The sequence below is a fragment of the Emys orbicularis genome, chromosome 6 (assembly GCF_028017835.1).
Source record: "Emys orbicularis isolate rEmyOrb1 chromosome 6, rEmyOrb1.hap1, whole genome shotgun sequence".
Lineage (NCBI taxonomy): Eukaryota > Metazoa > Chordata > Testudines > Emydidae > Emys > Emys orbicularis.
The window spans coordinates 5136764-5153957 of NC_088688.1; the positions used below are offsets into that span (position 1 = coordinate 5136764).

General features: G+C 42.5%; 1 protein-coding gene across 4 annotated transcripts in view; it reads right to left on the reverse strand.

Annotated features, from left to right (window-relative positions):
* UBAP1 (ubiquitin associated protein 1) overlaps nucleotides 1-17194 on the reverse strand; it is a 59289-nt gene that overhangs the window by 30348 nt on the left and 11747 nt on the right. The window lies entirely within an intron of this gene.

Consider the following 17194-nt stretch of genomic DNA (forward strand, 5'->3'; position numbering starts at 1 on the left):
CGGGAGAGCGTCTCCCGTCAACACACCGCAGTGACGACACCGTAAGTAGATCTAAGTACGTCGACTTCAGCTACGTTTTTCACGCAGCTGAAGTTGTGTAACTTAGATCGATCATCCCCTGGAGTGTAGACCAGCCCTCAATCATAGGGCTGGGCAATAACTGAAGATATAATTAACATACAATGACTAAGCAAAGGAAGATTTGGGGAAAGTCAACTTGATATTTATTACAAGAAAAAGCAACATGAGTTCACATGTAGGTAGAGACCATATTTGATTCCATTGTCCTCACCCTTCATATGTCACTAGCCTTGGATTGTAAGATCTTTGGGACAGGCCCTGCGTGTACCTCTAATTTCAGCACCTAGCCCAACGAGGTCTAACTCAAAACAAGAACCTTTGGACACTACCATGGGTTACTACAAATCCTACATTCCTTACTATGATCATGTCTCTATTTACCGGCTAACGCTGGAGAACGGTCAGAAACAAAGTTTTAAAAGATACCTTAAATGGGAGGAGAGAAAAAACATTTTCAAACTTCAGTGCACAAAGGGGAGGGATTGCTCTGTGACGCCAACAGGAATTATCTAGAGTAAACTCACACCCTACACTACTGGCTGCATATCAGAGTACCAGAAGCAGCTTAATCTTTCCTGCTGCAGCAGAAAGACAGATTGCAAAGGTTTGGCTCTGAAACGGAAGAGATTGTAGATTATTATATCACTATAATCCTTATGAACCCGCTCAGACTGTGCAAAGCCCAGGCTACGCGTAACTGTTATACACAGGAATCTGCACTGGCTAAGCACTGCCAGTGAATAGGACACTGAACTTGGTCCAGGAACACCAAAGGCTAGTTGGATACATCTTACAAAATAAAGATGTGAATGCCCAGCACAAAAAGACTTCTACGGTACTAACAGGTATCAACCAGGAATCGCAGTCATGCCAAAAGACTACAATTTAGGCTGTCTTTACTGCCCCAAAAGGTATGTTTTTCCCATGGGATAATTAATGCACATTACCCATCTCACTGTAAAATCCTAATAGACACACGGCACGCTGCAGTGTGCTGCGTGCTGTGAGGGAGCTCAGGGAGGTTAAACTGATAAGATAGTAGATAATGTTTTCACTACTATGCTCGTCTCTTCCCACCCAAGCTCCTCTAGCGATCTCACAGTAAATAATGTTTTCACCCCTCAGCTCATACTACAATGCCTCGCCTCCATTGGGCTTTTACAGCAGTATAGTTACCCTACAGTAAACACACACCTGGTTTGCTTTTGGGGCTTGTCTACACTTGAAAGATCATTCGGATTAAGGTAGGGTGTGAATTTGAATTTGCAAGCCCTTAGCCGTGCATACAGCAAACACTGGAATAGCAGGAAAATGCAGGACAGGGAACTTATTGCACTGGGGGGCTTGGCTGTTTGTGGATTAGCATGCACATTACAGGCTCCTTTTCGAAAGAGGTTTCATTCTGAAAACCTCCCTCTTCCACCATTCTGCAATCGGATTGTGGCAGAGGGCAATTTCCTACAATGTCCTGGACAAACCTTATTGAATTACATTAAACTTTATCCAATTAAATGTAGTATCTTTTGGGTCCATTATATTCAAACTACAATTATGTGTTATCGTAGGATCATATGTAACTTTTCCAGGAAACTGACTAACGTGAACCTTGGAAAAATGTTAGAAACTTCAAAGAACAGTTTGGGACAATAAGTGTTTAGTGGGTTTCCTAGGAGGTACTTGGGAGGCCTTTTGAAGCTAAGCCCTGGGAAGAAAACAAACCTCATTGTCTACTGACTACCTGCTCCTGAAAACTCAAGCTCAAAGACCCCTGCACTATATAAAAGGAGGGACTAAACTTTTCATGAGTGTGCTAGTTCTGAGCCGAGATTGTTGTGAACTTCTGACCATAGAAGAGACCCTTTTGTGGGGTCTGAAGGACTGATCACCAGTCAGAGCCCTTGCTGGAGTTGGGGTGATCTCTGGCAAGTTTGTTAGCATGCATATAGGTTCTTTCACTGTGTTTTAATATGTTTTCTCTGTAATGTTTTTACCCTAAAAATAAATAAGCTCGCCTAGAAACAGCTGTGTGGTAGCTTAACTGTGGGCAGTTACATTGTTAGTCTCTGAACAGAAAGCAAGCAGGTCTGTCTAGGCTAGTGGTTCCTAAACTTTAACAACCCGTGAACCCCTGTCACTAAAATATCAAGTCTCATGAACCCCATCCTAAAAATGAATATTTCCAGGGATTTTCTCCTTTACCGGAGTTTAAATTATAAAAGCGGTGAGCTTGGAAATATAAAATTTGTTTTTATGACATGCTTATTACACACTATTTATTATTAATTACAGTATTTTTATTACATTATGAAAACGGCAACACTCTTCCAAGATCTCACTTTCGTAGCTTGTATCACTTTGAATAAGCCTGTTATAAGACAAGGCTCCTATGTTTCATCAAGGAGTATCAGATGTGAAACAGCATGAAGGTATTTAAGAAGCCAACTCAAAGAGTTCCTCCTACACAAGCATTCAGGTCTTGAGCAGTCCAGGCAAACAACGCATGTTACAACAAAGCTTAAACTTGGTCATAATAATTTTAAAAACAATACAAGCTGCCTATTTAATTTTAAAAACAGCAAAAAAATATCCACCTCCCTTTCCATTTCTTATAAGGAGTCTTGAAGTTTAAATCTCCTCACTGTGATAGAGATGCTTGCTTTGATCTGCTAAGCCCTTGGAAGTCCAGGGGCTCCGGGGTACTGGCCCCGTGCTGCCCTGGGTCCCTAGGGAGAGCTCTGGCTGCCATTATGGAATTTTTTCCCCCGAGAACCCCCTGTAACATTTCGTGAACCCCCAGGGGTTCTCAAACCCTAGTTTAGAAACCACTGGTCTAGGCAGTCTTGTCTTTTGCTACCGATAACACAGTGAGGGCAGAGAATTGCTCAGCCTGGAGATACCCCGATCAGAAGTGAGGAGATAGAAGTCTAGAATGGGTGCCCTTGCTGGATCACAGAGGGGAAATATGGGTGCGCTTGCCCTGAACTGTGATCCTCTCTGACAGTCTGTACACGGACTATGTGTGTGTGTGCTGGTTCTCCTCTACCAGGGTGGGCTTTGGGTGGCTGCAGCTAGTTTGTCACGCCTCATTTTTTAAGATTTTTTTTTTTTTTAAGTTAAAGAAGCTCTCTCCATACTCTGCCATCTTTATAGCTGTTGACATTAACACTGTCCCCAACCCTGCAATGAACTTCACACAGGCAGACCCTGCAACCGCAGGAGCAGTCTCAATAACTAATACAAGTTAGTCCCTCATTAGTGTCCACCTGCCCGGAGCTCACTGCAGGAGCTGAGCCCTTATTAGCTTTTCCTCATTAGGTAAGTACGGTTCCTCTCTATGCCACTTTCAGCTTAGCTATCACTAGTAGCTCATTCACCAAGTTCTCTCTGCAAGCAAGTAAATATGCCAAACCAAAGGCTTTCTGAAATAAGTACTGGGAAGTCTGCTTTCGAGGCGCTTCCTCCAGGATCACGCCAAGGTTGGAAAGGAGAGTGCTGCACAGCCACAGAGGCAAAGACATTAGCAGCCCCTTCTGCTAACTTTAGGCTTCATTAGGTCCACTCCCTCTCAGACAGAGGGTCAGATGGCACAGAAGGGGCCAGGCAGATGGGTGGAAGGTGTGGCCAAGGGACACTGTGGGACATTCTCACCAGTGGGTTAGAAGGGCGTTAGACAGACTACTGCTAAAGTTACGGGGGGGAGTTTACTCTTCATTTGCATACATATTCTGTTACTGTATTTTCCCGAGTTTATGACTGTGTTCCCTGTCCCCTAATAAAGGATCCCTTATTTGTACACGGTCTGAGTGTTTGGGAGTGGGGGAGTTCTACCCATTAAGGGCACCAGGGAGGAAGTATTTACTTTTCTCGGGTATCAGAGTGGGCTTTAGGCAGTTTAGTTATATGTCAAGAGGGACCTAGATCTATTTTTGCTGCCATTCACCACCTGGCAGAAGGGTTACAGATGTCTAGACTCCAGACCACAGGAGACCTTTGAAGCGACTCTCCCGCTAAGATTCAGATGCCTAAGAAAATATTTCTTGCCTCATTTCTTTTGATGCAATCAACAAACTTTCAGGCGTGATTGGCATCCACCACACGCGGTTCAGAGCCAGCTCCTCTTTGATTTCCAAACAATAAGGAGACTTAGAACAAAGACCTTGATCCTGCAATTTCCAGTGTGTGTTAGGCCTACTACACACACACACACGCAGGTCCACTAAAGTCAATAGATTCAGCAGCCTTCCCACACACTGGAAATTGCCAATCAAGGCCTTAATTATATAAAGGGTTAATTGTTTGTCATTTATATTGCATCAATTAACTACTTGGTCCTGCCTCAGCACAGGGGGCTGGATTTGATGACCTATCAAGTCCTGCACTTCTATGATTCTATAAGTGATTTGATTCAAATATGCAATTTCTGATGTAAATGCCACAGAAGGTATTTTAGTAGCAGTAGCAGCCAAAGACCATAATGGGCATCAGAGCTCTGCTGTGCTAGGCTATGAACACACACAAATGTAGGTACAAACCCTGCCTTGAAAATCTTACAACCTACAAATTTTAGATTGAAATCTTACTCCTGGTAAGTGTTAAAGCTTTGTTACAGGATTCAAATATTAATTTGGAAGTCTAAAGCATAGTAAAACCAAGGCTGGCCAGAGAAATAACCAATGTACAAAGCACAGACTCAATTACCAGTCTGTAGTCACTTCTGCTTCCATGCAGGTGACATTTCCCAAAAGTCTGCAGCATGAATCCAGCCTTGTACTTCTAATGTAACTCTGCAGACACCAACTGCATTCACATAACTGCTGTCGGTATTCCCCTTTCATGAAAGGAGATTTCACGGAACTACCCTCCATAATGTTTTTGATATCTAATGTCATTCGAAAACTGGATTTATGTCAAGTTACAACCACATTTCCCCCCCCCCCCCCCCCGAAACAGAAGCAGCTGCTTTTTCACCAAGCTTGGCAGAAAGGGAGGTCTGAAGCAGACCCACTCTAATCACTTCAAGTGCCACTTTGAAGTGCAAGCTTTGAAATCTGTAAGACAAAAGCCAAGACATTCCTTGTTTCAGGACTGAGAAATATGCACTAGCCCTCATTTCAGCTCAACTAAATGTACAGAGTTTGAAAGTCCCTCTGTGAAATTAAAACAGTATGCCCACTAGCTAAGGATTTAACAAGAAGCCCCACGTGATGTGACTCAACTAAGGGAGAACACTGTACTAACAGCACAATCTGATGAAAGCCACACTGCCAGTGCAGAAAGTTTATACTGAAGGATCCACGTAACACATAGCATGTGACTGTCTAAATCACAGGATTTGAAAAAAGTCTGGATGGAGAAACCTTAACCAGTTGCATTAAGGGCAACACAGTTTGCAGACCCAAAATTCATCTCAAATCATTTTTTTTTTTTTTTTTGGCAGGGATTGAGGGCTAGAGGGGCTGGAACAAAGAGTTGTTAAGAGCTTCCCTAAAATAAAACCAGAGCAGGAAGGAGAGAGAAAATACAAAATTAAAAAAAAGCAAACCCCAAAACAAAAACAAAAAACATATTAAGTAAACAGTTCTATGTCTACCAGGGGTTACTGGGTGGTGTGGAAATATGATTTAATGATCCCAGTAATATTCACTAAAAGCTCCTCGTGCCAATATTACTGTAGAGCAGTGGCTCTCAAACTTTTTTTACTGGTGACCCCTTTCACATAGCAAGCCTCCGAGTGCGACCCCCCCTTATGAATTAAAAACACTTTTTTATATATTTAACAGCATTATAAATGCTGGAGGCAAAGTGGGGTTTGGGGTGGAGCTCGCAACCCCCCATGTAATAACCTCGTGACCCCCTGAGGGGTCCCGACCCCCAATTTGAGAACCCCTGCTGTATAGCATGTCACTAGCAGTGGCAAAGATTCAGCAACTGCACCATTTAGAGAGATCAATTTCTTTTCAACACTCCCCATCTTTTTATTTTAAAGAAAGTGTATGAAGCATGTTATGATATTGCCTCTTTGTGCCTCCTGCTAAACCAACACCATACATCAATGGGAGCTAAACCTGAAAGCAGACCAAAAGAAAGTATAAATACAAAGGCTTGTAAGAATAGTTATTAAAGACACCAGATTTAAGAGCACATCTCATAAGTGGTGGTGGTTCTGGACTTTCAAGACCCTTAGTGGGAAACAGGGCAGCCAAACAACGGTTTTCCTTTATAACCCCAGTACAACCAAGACACTTTTGACCTTGACGTCCCAAATCAAAGTACACTACGTTTCCCATTCAATTAATCTATCTTTATGTAATGGAAAGAAAATAAGGACTGATGAGGTAGTAGGTGAGTAACTGGTTAATGGTTTTTCCATTGTTGAACAAGCCATCAACTATATGAGTCAGGGCAGTAATACTCAGACCTCAGTGGCTCACCCAAAAGAGCTACAGCGTGTGAATCAGGGTGGATAAAAACCAAGGATTTAAAAAAAAAAAAAAAAAAAAAAAAAAAAAAAAAGGATTTTTTTTTTTATTTAAAATCAGATTTTTTTGATAAAATGCTTTTTGAGGAAAAAAGTCTCTAAAGATAATGTATCTTAATTAAAACTATAGCTCAAAGATATCTCATCATGGAATAGGGATTATAAAGTCTAATTCTATAGTATGAGACAATATATTCATGTAATGTTTAAGAAAAGTTTTGTAAATGACTTCCAATTGTTCATGGATTAGGGACCCAATCTTATGGAGTTCCAGGGGCTTCTGTATAGATTATTTTGGTTAATCTTTCTATCTACCCAATGGGACTCAGTCTAGAAAATACCATCAGAGATGCTTAGTTTTGCAGTTCTCAAACTGTGGATTTGTGTCTCCAGAGGTAACATGTTTGTTAACAGCAACAATGTTTTTAAATAAATAAATAATATCTAGAGGTGAGAAATAACAGACCTCAACTCTATTGTCCCTCTGCACATTTGTGTTCACAGAATCAATCCCTTACACCTCTCTCTAAAAGTGAAAAGTTTCAAAAAGTTCAATAAATAGAAGATTGTTGGGGGTGGATAGATCAGGACAAGGAGAAGAAGTCTGGAGGTAAATGTGAGAAGCGAGGGACATATGCTTGTTTTGTTAAAATATGATATGTTTGCTGTTGAAGAAAAAAAATCCAGAATACATAACATTGTTGTTTTAGTTAAATAAAACAATTGAAATGTCTGCCTGGTGATGTTCTCCTCCTAATATAGCATGGCAAGAAAATCCTCCAAATATTAATGATTAACCTGTTGAATTTGAGATATTTAGGAAGTCATTGTGAGGTGAACTATCTGCTTCAATTACCTTTGGTAAATGAAATAACCAAACAATCATTCATTTTTTGATATAGCTGTAAAACTAATCTGAAAAGTTTTCAAAATAAATCACTTTAAAAATGTGTAGTGTGTACCTTCTAAAAATGAAACCTACATCTATCTCTGAGTTGTGAAGAATATGTATTAAGGTTATAACAACCAACAAGAATGCACTTTTATGTAGAAATCCATGATTAAATCGAGGCTTCCTGACAAGTGATTTAAATCATGATTTAAATCAAATCCACCCTGGTGTGAATGTACTGCTTGCACACCCACATGTACACTATTCTCATAGCAAGATGACTAACCAAGTATTATTTTATCAACTACAACTGGTTAATAACATGGTAACATATGGGCGAGAGCTGTGGCGGAGGCAGGCCCATGCATACCTTCTCTTCAGCTTGAGGCCATCTTTGGAGACATGACAGTGGAAATTGCATGAAGAACGAGACAGCAAAACAGTGGGACAGTGAAGCAGCGCACGAGCAGAGAAAGCAGCCTGTTTAAAACGAGGCCATTACAACAAAAAACAGAATTTAATTTAATTAAATATTAATTCCTGGAGACTTCAGGCCAATCCTGGAGGGTTGGCAACCTTAGGTTGGGGAGAGGGTGAGCTGCTAAGTCTCATGAAGACCAGTGGATGGTGACTGTCCTAAGGGTGGAGTACTGCATACATTTCCTGGGAGGGATCGGATTGGATATATGGAAAGGGGAAAATCTTCTGTTCTCTTCTTTATTTTTCCCAACCCCTCCTTTCTTCCTGAAAGGACTGGATTTGCCTCCCCTTGGCGCAGTGCTTCCCATAGGCTTCATGAAACTCTGCCAGCAAGGTGGCTGTCAGGCAAACGTCTCACCAGAAATTGGGGACACATAGAAACTTGGAGGGAGTGGATTTGCTGATGGCTTCTTCAGTAGCACCAGAGAGAACATCCTCACATAGGATATATGGAGTAGTCGAGCCATGCTGGACTTTCAAACCCTCAACAAATCAGAGAGGGCACAGTGCAGCAGTCAGAGCATAGGGCTGAGAGGAGGTGCAAGTTCTATTACCGCTTCTGCCACTGACCCTATATTGCACAGGGCAAGTCATTTACAGTTAATCTAAAAGGGGGGGAGGAAAATGGGCTTATGCCTTTTCTGGCTTCTTTAGTGGGCTTTATGGCCACCACAAGAATGTTTCCCTGAATGCGTTTTACATGACAAATGCAAGCCTTATCTACTCTGTTCTTCCCAGAACACTCTATAGACAACCAGGGAGCTAGCCGATTTATAGCATAATATATCAAGCAAGTGAAATCTGATTGAGAAGGGAAGTGATATGTATTCAGGCTGTTTACACTTTATTTGGCATCTATTCAATTCATACATTCTATAAACAGCTGGAAGAGAAGATCCACCATCATTACCTCTTAAATTAAGGACTGGGAAAAGCTCACAATACATCTCTGGGACCTCTAAGCCCTCTAGCAAAGCCAGGGAAGATAAGACTTGAAATCCCTGATATTTCTGAAGTAAAACAATCATTTCTGAAGAGCTTTCCAGGCCTACCTTGTTCTAGAAAAGGAAAGGGGAAAACATGCACTTTTGTCCCTTTTGCAAGTTATGTTTAACTTCTATTTTGACCATCTGTAAAATGCGGACAATACCAATTCCAAATAGCTCAGAGATCCTCAGATGAAGAGCTCTAAATGTCTATCATCAAATGATTTCATTTACTGGTTTAGCTGTAGTTGGTCTCATGACAGAACCATACCACTGAGGAAGAGAACCAGGAAGTTTTGAGAGTGTCTTCCTGAATCGGGCCTGGCTCTAGGCAGCATTATTAGCTTCTCCCCTTAACACATTAAAATTTAACCTAAAATTTAATTATTTTTAAAAAGGAAAGCACTATCTAGCTTTCTCTGGTCTATTTAACCATCACATACGGAAGAGCTGCTAACATTAAGATGAAGTGAAACAAATTACAACTTGATTTTATTCTATTCTTCTGGCCAAGTTGATTGAAAAATACTAGGTCATTCTGCACATGTGACAAAGATCTAGACACCAAGTCAGCATGTGATTAGAATTCTGCTCTAGTTGTTGCATATTGGGGGAGACGCCCGATAGGCAGAAAGTTTATACTCCGATATTAGGCACACAGGAGATCCTGCACAGTGTTTTCCCAAAGGCGTCCCAGACCCCATTTCTCTAAATCAGCTTTTGGGACTGCCCCATAATACTAATTTTGTGTCTCTAATCCATAAACTCTAGGTAAAAGTGAGTGAAAAATCCTATGCTAGTTAGGATTTCCTTATGCCTGTTGAGTTGAGGTTATTGAAAGGTTTGGCACAGGAATGATTTGGAATTAGTTAATACCTTTTGTTCTGTTACCTAGAAGCAAATTCTGAGTTTCTGGATAATGAATCCCAGTCCCACTGCTTTTATTAGAGATAAGCTCTAAACTGGTATCTCAAACTATTTCATTTGACATATGACCTTATGAAAAAAAACAAATGTTATATGATCTTTGGTTACATGCTGATGATCGGGGATTTAAATGATACTGTTAACTAACATCACAAGTTCAGTGGAGGTTTAACACACCATGATGTTATACAAACTCCCTCCATGCCATGGAAAGAAACCCATCTATAATGACATTCACTAAACTGTAAGCAACAGTTGCATTTTTCTTTTTAATGTCACTTCTTTGGGGTCTTTTGTATTTATAGTAGCTGCTATGGTTTTTAACAAGTGTTTTTGTCGGTCTTATCAATTGTAAACGTTTATTGGATTCTGGTTTTGTTTAGTAAAATTGTCTAAAAAAAAAAAAAATGCAGAAAAATTTGCAGAGAGATGCAGCAGATTTTAGCCTTTATGTTAAGCAGGTCAAATATCAGTCACTGTTTCATAACTGTGTGAAATCAGACTCCGCATACATGGGACATAAAACTGCCCAAGAATAATAGGGCCAGTGTTTAATTTGAATTATAAATTCATCCATTTGCGTTTATACTAAAGTCACATGCATTCCCCTTTTATCACATGCTTAACCTTTTCCAATAGGGCAGAACTTCTTGTTTCAATCAGTTTCACAGAGATGTCAAATATAGGAACTTCACACAGCATGTTGTATTTGACTTTTCCACCTGAAAAAGTCAACTCTCCCTGCCCCATCTGCTTAGCTTTTCAGACACACCTGCTTCTACTCTAGACCACCATGATTTCTCCACCCACCCCGTACAGCTTCTGGCAACACCCTATTCCCCCAAAATGCTACTTTTATCCCAGACTCTAATACACTGAAGCCCCCACCATTTTCCCCCTAGACAGGGTCGGCAACCTTTCAGAAGTGGGGTGCCGAGTCTTCATTTATTCACTCTAATTTAAGATTTCGCGTGCCTGTAATACATTTTAACGTTTTTAGAAGGTCTCTTTCTATAAGTCTATAATATATAACTAAACTATTGTTGTATGTAAAGTAAATAAGGTTTTTAAAATGGTTAAGAAGCTTAAATTAAATTAAAATGCAGAGCCCCCCGGACCGGTGGCCAGGACCCGGGCAGTGTGAGTGCCACTGAAAATCAGCTTGTGTGCCGCCTTCGGCATGCGTGCCATAGGTTGCCTACCCCTGCTCTAAGACAGATCTATCAGCCATGGCAACACAGCCCTGAAGCACTTTAAATATACAGATCCATCAACTGCAAAATTTCCACCAAATCTCAACGCACCTGGGAACTCATAACTGATACTGAAGTCAGTAATAAATCTCCATATTTAGTGTGCCCTTGACATCTCTTGATGACAGCTACATTAACAGGGAAACTTTCCCAGTAGGGACTGGATCCTACATTATTCTCTTCTGAACCATGCCTCATATTAACGTATGAAACGGGAAGGTCCAAAAATGTACTACTACTGTGAAAAGCACATGGGCTGAAGAATCATGGAATTCATTGAATAAAATGTGATTTTTGATTGAGCAACATACACATCTTGAATCTGACACTAAGTTTCCTAAAAAAACCCCTTTATCTTGTATTCTATTAAGCACCCCAATTTGCTAACAAATTTGTTATTCCAGTCAAGTTTGAAGTGGACAAAAAGAAGGCTTAGAATGCAAGCCTCAATTCAATCTTAATACTATGGAGTTGTGACCAGCTCATCCACAATACCATTTGATTTTAATTTAGTCAACTACCTGTTCCAATAGTCAAAGACAAATGATTTTTCACTCAGTCTGAGTAAGTTTCAATGCTAGTTCACTCTTTTCTATTTAGCATCAGGCACTGTACCTATCACGGGTATTCGAGCACCTAAAACAACGAAAATCTGTCCTGGTACAACCCCTGTGGTCAGGCTGAGAAGAGAGAATGGTAAGTCTGGGTCTTAGGAAAGAGTCTATGCAGAAATACGTGCAAGGTGAAGAGATTTTGACTTTCCTGTGGCAGGGCTTCTAGTAAGTGTTCTCTCAATATAAATTCTGCCAAGGATTACAGCCTGGGGAAGTGACCATTGCTATGTCTTAAGGGAAACAATACTCACTTTAGGTACTGTTTACAAGTCCAACGAGCTGTGCTGTCAGCTGAAACATTTCTTCCCCACATGTAATACTCAGCAAAGAAACTGTACAGCCAAAAGACAAGTTCTAAATTACAACCTAAAAAGACAAGCCAAACTTATACCTATGGTCCTATGTACAACTGGGACTAAAACAGAATCAGGAACCTTGTTTCATATCTGAACACAGTGCCAGCTAAATCTGTTTCTAAGTTTGTCCAGCCAGTCCAGACTGTGCTGAACAGTGGGTTATTTTATCATTTATTTTGGTTTTTTTTAAATTACAATCTACAGAAGAAGAAAGCTAGGTGTGGGTCAGTGCACAGTGGCTGGCCAAACTGTGTTAGACAGGTTTCACAGGAACCTTGTTTTTAAAAATGTAACCAAGGGTCAATGAATGGGTACAAAGCAGCCACGTTCTCATCGGTTACCCTGTTATTACCCTTTAGGGGAAACGAAAGCTGCAACCAGTGGACTGAATCTACAGGATTCTGGTTACTGTGGAACTAGACAAGCATAAGGAAATCCTACCAAATGTAGCCCTTCCCTAAAGGCGCTTCAGTTAAATGTCTGAGGGCCTATCAGCTGCAACAGGGCACCTAATTCTGTTTTAGCCACATCGGAAATGGGTCCTATAAAGAAAATCTATAGAGCAAAGGTGGCCAAACTATGGCTCTTTTAGAGTAAAGTGTGGCTTGCGGACCCTCTCTCCCCCCACCCACCCCATCCTATGCCTACCAGACGGGGGACAGGGAAGGAAGCTCAGGGCTTCTGCCCTGCTGCAGGGTGGTGGGGCTTGGGGCTTCTGCCAGAGACGACTGGTGCCTGCTGCGAGTGAGAGGGGGTGTCACAATTTAAAGGTTCAGCCCCCACCCCACCCCCAACAACTTGAGGGGCTGGTGTGCACGACACCGGAAGCAGCTCTGGAATGCAGTGTTCAGTTGCCAGGGAGCAACCCTGGGCAGCTCCTCCACTCCTGCCTGGCTGGGGAAGCTTGAACTCCAAAGCGTGCTGCTTGCCTGGAGCTAGAATTCAGGATGTGACAGTGTCTGCAGAGACTGATCAAGCCCTTGGACCGCTACCCCTTCCTACTTCTCCACATGGGCACCAATGATGCTGCCAAGAACGATCGTGAGCAGGTCACTACAGACTACGGGCTCTGGGAAGAAAAGAGTAAAGGAGTTTGAAGCGCAAGTCATGTTCTTGTCCATCTTCCCTGTTGAAGGAAAAGGCCCAGGTGGGGACCATTGAATTGTGGAGGTAAATGCGTGGTTACACAGGTGGTGTCGGAGAGAGGGCTTTGAATTCTTCAACCATGGGATGTTGTCCCAGGAAAAAGGATTGCTAGGAAGACATGGGATCCACCTAACTAAGACAGGGAAGAGCATCTACACAGGCAGGCTTGCTAACCTAGTGAGGAGGGCTTTAAATAGGTCTGCCGGGGGATGGAGACCTAAGCCCGGAGGTAAGTGGGGAAGTAGGATACCAGGAGGAAACACAAGGAGGAGGGTGCAACAGGGGAGGCCTCCTGATTCATACTGATAAAGTAGGGCAATCGACTAGTTATCTTAGGTGCCTGCCTGTACACAAACGCAAGAAGCCTGGGAAACAAGCAGGAATAATTGGAAGTCCTGGCACAGTCAAGGAACTATGAAGTGATTGGAATAACAGAGACTTGGTGGGGGTAACTCACATGACTGGAGCACTGTCATGGATGGGTATAAACTGTTCAAGAAGGACAGGCGGGGGAGAAAAGGTGGAGGAGTTGCACTGTATGTAAGAGAACATTATGATTGCTCAAACCTCCAGTATGAAACTAGAGAAAAGCCTGTTGAGAGTCTTTGGGTTAAGTTTAGAAGTGAGAGCAAAAAGGGTGATATCGTGGTCGGCACCTGCTATAGACCACCAGACCAGGAGGAGGAGGTAGACGAGGCTTTCTTCGGACAACTAACAGAAGTTTCCAGAACACAGGCCTTGGTTCTAATGGGAGACTTCAATCACCCTGACATCTGCTGGGAGAGCAATACAGCAGTGCATAGACAATCCAGGAAGTTTTTGGAGAGTGTTGGGGAGGTGGAAGTGCTGGAGGAACCAACTAGGGGCCGTGCTCCTCTTGACCTGCTGCTCACAAACAGGGAAGAATTGGTAGTGGAAGGAGAATTGGGTGGCAACCTGGGCAGCAGTGACCATGAGATGGTTGAGTTCAGGATCCTGACAAAAGGAAGAAAGAAGAGCAGCAGAATACAGACCCTGGACTTCAGAAAAGTAGACTTTGACTCCCCCAGGAGTCCATTTTGAAGCACTTGGAGGAGAGGAAAGTGATCAGGAACAGTCAACATGGATTCACCAAGGGCAAGTCATGCCTGACCAACCTGATTGCCTTCTATGATGAGATAACTGGCTCTGTGGATATGGGGAAAGCGGTGGACGTGATATATCTTGACTTTAGCAAAGCTTTTGATACGGTCTCCCACAGTACACTTGTAAGCAAGTTAAAAAACGATTGGATGAATGGACTACAAGGTGGATAGAAAGCTGGTTAGATCGGCGCGCTCAACGGGTAGTGATCAAGGGCTCAATGTCTAGTTGGCAGCCAGTATCAAGCGGAGAGCCCCAAGGGTCTGTCCTGGGGCCAGTTTTGTTCAACATCTTCATTATGATCTGGATGATGGGATGGATTGCACCCTCAGCAAGTTTGCAGATTACACTAACCTAGGGGGAGAGGTAGATATGCTGGAGGGTAGGGATAGGGTCCAGAGTGACCTAGACAAATTGGAGGATTGGGCTAAAAGAAATCTGATGAGGTTCAACATGGACAAGTGCAGAGTCCTGCACTTAGGACGGAAGAATCCCATGCACCGCTACAGGCTGGGGACTGACTGGCTAAGCGGCAGTTCTGCAGAAAAGGACCTGGGTATTACAGTGGACAAGAAACTGGATAGGAGTCAGCAGTGTGCCCTTGTTGCCAAGAAGGCCAACAGCATATTGGGCTGCATTAGTAGGAGCGTTGCCAGCAGAACGAGGGAAGTGATTATTCCCCTCTATTCAGCACTGGTGAGGCCACATCTGGAGTATTGCGGCCAGTTTTGGGCCCTCCACTACAGAAAGGATGTGGACAAATTGCAGAGAGTCCAGCAGAATACAGAAAGGGATTTATTCTTCAGAATCTCTTTACTTTCACGTTCTGCAGCAGGATGCAGCCCTACCACAGACCACTCTACAAACAGAAGAAATACAGCTCAGATAGCAAGTCCGATGACATCATCTTGAGGATCCAGAAAGAGGAAGATACAGGCAACACCGCCCTGATTCTGCAGTCAAACAATGAGGTTTATGTGAACTGCTGCACTTACACTAGCTAAGAAAAATTCACGAGTGCGATGAAACCCAGCTCTTCTGGGCATTAGCAAACCAACTGCCTACTGTTAGGAAGCAGTGTCCCTCCAAGGCAGACAATTGCAAGATTGGCCATTATGGATTGCCTTTCTTTGGTAGTTTGTTTTTTAGACCTCCCCGTAACAGACAAGGCCCCACCCTTCTCCTGAAGTACCTGATATTAGCCACTGTCAGAGACTGGATACCTGACTAGATGGATCCTGGTCTTGATCCTGTATGATAACGTCTATGTTCCAACAGTGGTGCTCTGAGTGTAATTATTTCTATTATTTAAAGCACCTACCAAGTTTTCTGTTTGTTCATTCAGAATCACATGAAAGAGAAATGGAAGAGACCTCTTGATGACCAGGTGTAGGATGTACATCAGCACTTCACCAAACTGACTCAGAATGGATCTGATTTAAATTCATGTACAGAAAAAACACATGAAACTATGCGAGACTGAAGGTGACAGAGACACACAGAATTACAAGCCTACCGGAGCCCAACCCCGCAATGTATGAATTAGCGTTCCCCGGACAAATGGCAATTTCATACTCATGAGTGGGGGAGCAGTAGAGAGAAGGAAAAGCACATCCAGAAAATAAGCTGCTTCTAAATAAACATTGGAAAAAACCCATCAGCTTCATATCCCATTCCAGAAGAAAGTGGTATTTCACTGTTGCATATACTTCCTTAACCAGCCCAAAGCAGAGAATTATCTTGCCACAGTCCCATAATAAATAAGAATAGCAACACCTAGTTCTAATACTGCCCTTTTCTTCAATAGGTGTCAAAAGGCTTTACAAAGGAAGGAAGAATCATTATCCCCATTTTACAGATGAGGAAGCTGAAGCAGAGGTGCAATGACTTGCCCAAGGTGATCCAACAGGCCAGTGGCAGAGCCGAGAACAGACTCCAGTTCTCCCAAGTTCCAGCCCAGCGTTTACACTGAGCATTTTATGAAAGTCTCCCAGCTTTAATCTCACACTGGTAAAGATCAAGTTTATCTTTCCCTTCTGCCCTTTGCTTCCATCTGAACACACAATTTTTCCCTCTTTTATGTTAAGAAAGCATTCATTGCCAGTTTATTCTCCTAGCCTTTTGATATGAAACTAAATTTTGTTAAAGGAACAGCAATTCATAAATTGGTCCATTGTCTTCATACAGGCTGGCAATTCTGCACTGATTTTTGCCTACATCACCTTCAGTTGCCCAGCAGTACACAGCGCATACTAGCATTTCTCTCTGCACATTAACAGTTGCTGCTACAGTTTCAAGAAAGCAGCCACCACATAAATGTTTAGGGCAGGCAATGCTATAACAAACCAAAGCTACTAGCTTTATAAGTAAGAGAAGTCTTAAGAAATACAGTAGCCTCTTTTTCTTCTGACCCAATTGCACCAGCTCCAATCCAGTTACAAAATGAAACCAAGACTGGTGTTAAACTGCTGGTTATGACAGCCACATGACTGTTCAACAGCTGTGCCTGTAGACAGCTCCACTGGGAAAACCAACAGACAGTGACTTCACATGCCTGAGTGCAGTGTGCACAGCTGATTGTCATTACTGCAAGGGAGAAGTGAGGCAAACTAACCCTTGGACTTTCTTCTAGGAGACAGAAAGCTGTGAGGGAGAATATGACAAGTCCCTGAACACTAGATTCCCTCCCCACATCACCTAGGAACCATTCCAGTCTGCCTTCCTTCCCCAGCATGTCTGAGCCAAGCCGGCTTACTTTAGAAAATAAATCCGGTGCTACCTGGTGACAACAAAGTGTCACATTTGTGTGTCAATAGTCTGGGTAAAAAACAGAAGAATATGCACTACAGGGCTCCATGA